Source organism: Cryptomeria japonica, chromosome 8, assembly GCF_030272615.1.
Source record: "Cryptomeria japonica chromosome 8, Sugi_1.0, whole genome shotgun sequence".
Lineage (NCBI taxonomy): Eukaryota > Viridiplantae > Streptophyta > Pinopsida > Cupressales > Cupressaceae > Cryptomeria > Cryptomeria japonica.
The window spans coordinates 129,301,255-129,308,479 of record NC_081412.1 but is presented as its reverse complement, the minus strand read 5'-3'; positions in this window follow the sequence as shown (position 1 = coordinate 129,308,479).

The following is a 7,225-nucleotide window of genomic DNA, read 5'->3' as shown; positions in this document are numbered from 1 at the left end:
ACTAATGATACAGTATACTTAGGTTTAAAATGGTTCTAAGTGCTCGATGAAAAGCGCTTTAGAAGTGCATGGTGATTGAATAATATTTGTTTGATATGATAGTTTGTACTACTTGTTATAATCACATAATATGAATAATATATACTTTGGTTATCTTCTATAAGTTTGTAATTATTGTTGGAAGAAAATGTAAAAAATTTGTTAATTTTCTAACCACTAATTTTTTTGATATATCTACACCTAAAAAAGTCCCATGATAATTGTAGACACCTAAAATTGTCTAGTCTAATTAAATAAATATTTTATTTATTTAATTATCTAAGCTTAATTCTTCTATTAATTAAATAAATCTTTATTTATTTAATTAATTCATTTATCCTCTTCTAGCCTTATTTCTCATTTAAATAAATACATTTATTTATTTAAATTATCTTTTTCCTAAATTAAATAAATATCTTATTTATTTAATTGATCCCACTTCTTCTATTAATTAAATAAATCTTTATTTATTTAATTAATTCATTAACCTTTTCTACCCATGACACATGTCATTCATCTCTTAATTCATACACTACCTACCCCTTTCATTATTTTATTATTTCCTCTACCTACCCTCTAATCATAGCTGACCTCCTTTTACACCTCTCAATCTTATCCCTCCATTTCATATAGTGTCTTCTATATAGGGAGATGCTTCCCTCATTATCAAACCCTAATCATTCATTCTAATCAATCATCTTAATGACTTGACTACATTACGGCCCTACTTGCAACCACATTCCGTTCTTTGTTGAGCTCTTGTGCACATAAAATCTAAGAGCAAATATATCAAGCAAGATCAATGGAGATAGGAAGAATGGAGATCCAAACCCTATTGGACATGTGATGGTATAATCTTTGTGATTTCATTTGATTTGCATTGTCTTAGGTAATCTTCATATGTTATGGTGGATCTTTGTTGTTGTTAGGCTAGGGTTTTGTGGTTGAATTCATTTAGCCTTTCAATATCGTTATTATTGTTATCCATTTTCACCATATACATTTTGGCACGTTCGGTGGGACTCTTGTCCCTTTTGCATTTAACATCCTTGTTGCAGATTTGGTATTTTGAAGTTGCAGATCTGACGTTTTCGGCAGCATTTTGATATTCCTGCGTCTGCGCACTTTCGGATTGCGTTTTTATTTTTTTGGCGCGTCTGTGCACTTTCGGATTGCGTTTTTATTTTTTTGGCACGTCTGCGACATCTGGAATCGTGTCTGTGTTACTGGTAGTATTTTATTTTGCAGGTTTCGAGAAAGCGCGTTTGTGTTTTTAAGTCGCGTATGCGGTGTTTTTAGCCGCGTCTGTGTCCAGAAGTCGCGTTTGCGTTTTGTAGCTGCATCTATGTCTCACAGAACCGCGTCTGTGTCACGAAGTCACATCTGTGTTGAGGGTAATCGCGTCTATGTTCACCAGTTTCAAATTTTGGGTTTATTGATTCAGTTTTGGATTTTGCATTTAGGGTTTCAGATCTGGTTTATTTTGAGCTAACATTTTTAGATCTAGCTAACGAAATTGGTGCAGCTTGTCTTGAAAGCAAAATCGTTTGGTTGAAGACCCCTATTTTCACAACGTCTTTTGGGTTTAAAATTTACCTAACTTGTGTGCTTGCAGGAAGGGGTGATTATTTGAAACAATGCAAACTACTAACAACTCTTTGTTGTAGGTCCTTGGCAAGGGTTTTTGGATTTTTATTGTGTGCCTTGTTTTCATAGACTAGCAAACACTTCAATTGGTGCACTAAAATTGAATCATTGTCTTTTGTGTTTTGAGCAATAGGCTCTTTTTGTTTAATCTTTAGAGGGTCTGTCTTCCCGTGTGGTCATTAGGACTACTAGTGAGAAGAGAACGACCCAAGTGGTAGCGAGGAAAACCCACCTCTTCTGAACCACTATAAACAACTTTATTCATGGTGAAAACTATGGATAACGTGTGCTAATTAGTTCATACCGACACTATGTCTCCCCATAAACCCGTTTGATCAAATTTATTTGATCAGTTGTAGGGCGTAACCCCTACCGGCTGGGAGCCTTCTGTATTTACAGAGCTGAAAGTGCCGCATGTATGGCCACACAAGCGGATGCCCTTACTAGCACCTTTTTGTTTTAGAAGCCCAAATCCTTCTAGTTGTTGGGGCAGGAGGTCGGACCTCTGGTAGCGGCCCACACACATACGGTTCTTAGTAGAGATACAAAGTTCGCCACGGGGAGTTTTCGTGGGGACTGATGCTTGGCTGACCCGAGAAGTGAGTGCCGAGGGTGGAGCCAGTGAGGTCAAGCATCTAAGTATCCGCTCTGAATAGCGTAGCCTCAGGGGTAAAACCCCATGTGGGATCAACAACTATTGTCTTGGCCAGCCATAAGAATTGTGCTTGACTTATGTTAAACATTCAAAACATTCAAGACCAAACAACAAAACATTGTGTCTTTTGTGTCTTCAAGTGTATGCAAAACATTTTTACATCAAACAACACACTTTTCTTCGAGTCATTTTGAGTCTAGACACTTGCAAACATTGAGTCCTCATCAACACTGTGTCCTCTTGTCACGAAAAATAGTCAAACAGTCAGATTTGGTCACAACAAAATGACTTCATAGATTGAAAAAAAAAAATTTGCACAAATTTGGCAAAAATGCGTCTGTGTCGAACATAACAGCGTCTGTGTTGTATAACCGCGTTTGTGAAGGGTAGAAATGCATCTGTGTTCCCAGAATCAACATTGTAATTTGCACAAAATCTCAGAGGCGCGTCTGTGTTGAACAGAGCCACGTCTGTGTCAGGAAATCGCGTCTGTGAAGTATACATGCGTGTCTGTGTTCAGAATTGAAAAACTGTTACAGTCCAGCAAACAAACACAGTCAGTTTTGGAATTCTTGAGCTTCCTAGGTCATTTCTCCAGGGTTTCATTTAGCATTCAACCTGTCTTTGGGTCTCACAAAGTCCATCATTGCTTCACACCACACATTACATTCACAATTGTCTAAACTTGAGTCAAAAGGTCACTTGCTTGTCCTCATCATACTTTGTCAACACACTACATACAACAACACTTTGCTAAGTGGTCCCTCATCAAGGTTTCTTACCTTTGGGTCTCATTTGGTCTTATTTAGAGTCAAGGTCAACTTACCGCATCAAGAGAAACTATCCTCTCTTTGGAAGTCACACCTACTCTACTACATACATACTTGGTCTTACACTTTGGACATTGCAAGTACACCTCAGATTCATTTACATTTCATCCAACTCTTGGTCTTCCATACTTTTTCCATTTTCATCTAGTCTAAAACATCTTGGTCAATACCTAGTTCATGGTTGAAACCTGTCTTCAAAAATCTAGGAGAGAAACTAAAGAGGCTCAAGAGTCCGCAAACATGAGTTCTTATGAGTATGAGAATGATATCTTTTTCAATTCTGATCATACTACATTACCTAACATGGATGCCTATAGAAACATTCCAAATGTTGAGAACATGGACACTACAAACAACAATGCTACACACAATGACAATATGGACAACTTTTCCGTACATTCAGCAGATGTGGAAGAATCCATTATGAATCCCCATTTCAATCGATTGGTTGAGGAAATAATGAGGAGGGATAGACAATACTTTTTACAAATGATGGCACAAAGTGGAGCCAAGATACCTCATGATTTTGACATGTCTCAAATAATGGAAAATTGACCTTTGCAACAACCTCACTCAAACATGGATCAAAGGAGACCTAATAGTGGAGGCAATAGAGGACCATATATGGTGCCTGAATCAACATCATCTTTGTTTCAAAAACCAAAAGTTCCACATACACATGGTCAAGCATATGATACTACCCTTCGCAGACCATTATGGAAGTCTTATGGAGAGAAATATGCTCAATCACATATCAATGCTAAGGATCAACCACCAAAGCAATTGGATATTCAAAGGCATGCTCAAAATTTGGACACAAGGAAACCCCGTGTCAAATTTGGGGGCAACACATTAGAACATGACATGCCTGTAGAGTATGGTATACATGCACAAAATAGATATGGTGTTCCTCAACATGAATCTATACCAAGTGGTCCATATATGCAGCATCACTATAGACCTCCTCCATATGAACATGTGTATGATCAATATCATCCATATATGCAACATGCTCCTCCTCCAATTGGTGCCTCAAGCATGGGGTATGGTCCAAGAAGTCGATCTCCACCTAAGAGCAATTTGGAACAACAAATCAGGGACTTACAAAAGAAAATGGAGGACATAAATACACCAAAGCCAACATACACAATGAGAGACATATGTCCTTATCCATTTGACAAGAGCATTCCAATGCCTCCTTTTCCTACACACTTTGTTACGCCTAAATTTGATAAGTATAGAGGAAAAGGGGATCCTAAGGCACACATAAAACAGTTTTTTACAGCCTGCATTGAGGTAGCAGCAGAAGAGACATATTTGATGAGATTATTCCCACAGAGCCTAGGTGATCAAGCTATGGAATGGTTCTCCCAACTTCCACCTGGAATTAAGTCATGGGGTGACTTAGCAGAGGCATTTATTCAACATTTCTCCTACAATATAGAGACAGACATATCAGTCACTACTTTGTGCAACACCAAGCAAAAAGAGGGAGAGTCTTTTGCATCATTTTTACAAAGATGGAGGAATCTAGCTAGCAGATGCTCTTGTGAAATTCCACAAAAACAAATGGTAGAAATGTTCGCCCAAAATGTTAACAAAGAGATTGGTTATGACTTAAGAAAATCTTGTTTGTCCACCTTCAAGGACGTCATTGAAAAAGGCTTAGCAACATAAAAGGTCCTAATTGAACAAGGAGTCATTAAGATATTCAAGGAAAACAAAGACGAATTTAAAGGAAAAGACAAGCCAAGATTTTGGAATAAAAACAAGAACATAGTCAATGATGGTGTTGTTGATGCCAACACAGTGCAACCCAAATTCATCTTTTCAGGATCAAGTTCTACAAACAATCAAGTGAATAATCAAACAACTTCCAGATCACGAAGGAAGTACACTCCCTTGAGAGAACCACTTGAGTCAGTTTGTAAGAAGCTAGTGGCAAACAAGGTAATCACAGTTCCAGATTTTCCTCCATATGAACCAAAGGTCAAACCAAATTGGTGGAATGATGATGAGTATTGTGAATTTCATAAGAGCAAGGGTCATAAGACAGGAAATTGTCATCGACTGAAAGAACATCATACAAGATCTCATTGATAGAGGTGATATTGAAATTGAAGGACACTGATCTAATCAAGAACATGAGATGTTTAAGGAACCATTCCCAAAACATGACAAAGGAAAAGCTAAAGCCACAGATGACCAAACCAACTATACCAGAACATCCTATAACTATGATTCAACCATCAATCACATCTCAATGGACAATTATGTCTCTACCATTATCATCAAGGACAAAACATCTGAGAATTCTACCGAGAGACCCAGGATTGTCCTAAAAGGTGTTGGATCTTCTTCCGAACCTACCTCTGAATGTCATGTTACAACCCGCCGAGGTAAAATCACTTTGCAAGGTGCTCCAACTAAAAACATCGCTTCCTCATCAACCAAACCTGAGTATGACCTTGTAGAATAGTTAGGGAAGACACCTGCGCTCATCTCCATACTTGAGCTATTACACATATGCCCCGCTCATAAAGCCATTCTTGACAAAATCTTGAGAGAAACTGCCATTCCTACTGATCTGAACGTGGACCAGTTTCAAGCCATGGTGGGATACCTTTCCATTCCACATTCCCTTACATTCACAGAAGCCGATGATGCCTCCGTAAGTCAGCCACATAATGCACCGCTACAGGTTGAAGCCTTCATACACAAACATCGAATAAAAAGAGTTCTGATAGATGGAGGACCAAGTCTAAACATTTGTACATTGAGCACTATTAAACAATTGGGATATTCTAATAAGGCTATGAATTCTACAAATCAAATCACCATCAAGGCATATGATGACGAAGAGCGTTCATCCAAGGGCACGGTCACCCTACCTCTCAGAGTTGGGCCAGTTACAAAGGATGTGGTTTGTCAAGTCCTAGACTTGGATCTCACTTATAACATATTATTAGGATGTCCTTGGATTCATGAAATGAGGGCAGTCCCATCCACATATCACCAATGCATTAAGTTTCCTCATAATGGAATAGAAGTAACAGTTAACGGTGATCCTAATCCGTTCATATATTGCAATAACTTGAGATAAAAAACTGAGACCATCATTCCCAGTAATCGCGAAGCTATTCCTTCCTCAACATACATTGATCCTGAGTCATTAAAACCTTCAACATCAAAACAAGGTGAGCTTAAAGGCAAGTTTCAAGACAAGGGCATGGGGGAATACACTTTAAATCAGACCATGTACTTACGACAAGTCATGAGTTCCCCAAAAGAATATGGAAGACCACATCCTAACAAGCAAGTATCCATCATGATACTCAAATGGGACCCTACTACCTTTCAAAGATGGGGTGAACTAGAAGAGGAAGATTTATACAAAATGCTTTACAAAGACATTGAAGATGACGCACAAGATCAGATTAGTCTACCATGTGAGAAATATGGCAAAGGCTTCAAAATTCTACAAAAATTCGGGTATGATGGAAAAAGCCCTCTTGGGTTATGAAAGGAAGGCATCATTGAACCTTTACAACCTAAATTGACTTTCAAAAAGGAACGCTCAAAAGGACTTGGTTTCTTAACTTCCAAGGTCCACACCCAAAGGACAGAAGAAGCCTTACAAATCAAAGTTGCCAAAATTCAACAAGAGGATCGCTACTCTACAGATTCCAACGAATGGGAATGGGGTTCAGACAAGTCTTCCAGTGACTATGAGCTCACCGAGATATTCAGAGAGCCAGAAGAACCCATAGAAGAAGAGGAATTTTATAACAAGTTCAGAGTTGGTCAAGAAACAACCCATGAGGATTCCACACAGTCCTTGTCTCAAGGTTCTAGGTTGAAATCACATAGGATGAGAACACCTGTCCCAGAATGTGCTACTAGTGATGATAATTTAGATTCGTTCGCGATTGAGACTAATGAGGAGAGTGCCATCGATGACCTCAAAAATTACCTTGACATACTCAAATATAACTGCATCTTCACTCTTAGCCCCGCTAACTTTGAAGACGTTAAAGGCCTTCCCCTTGTTCAC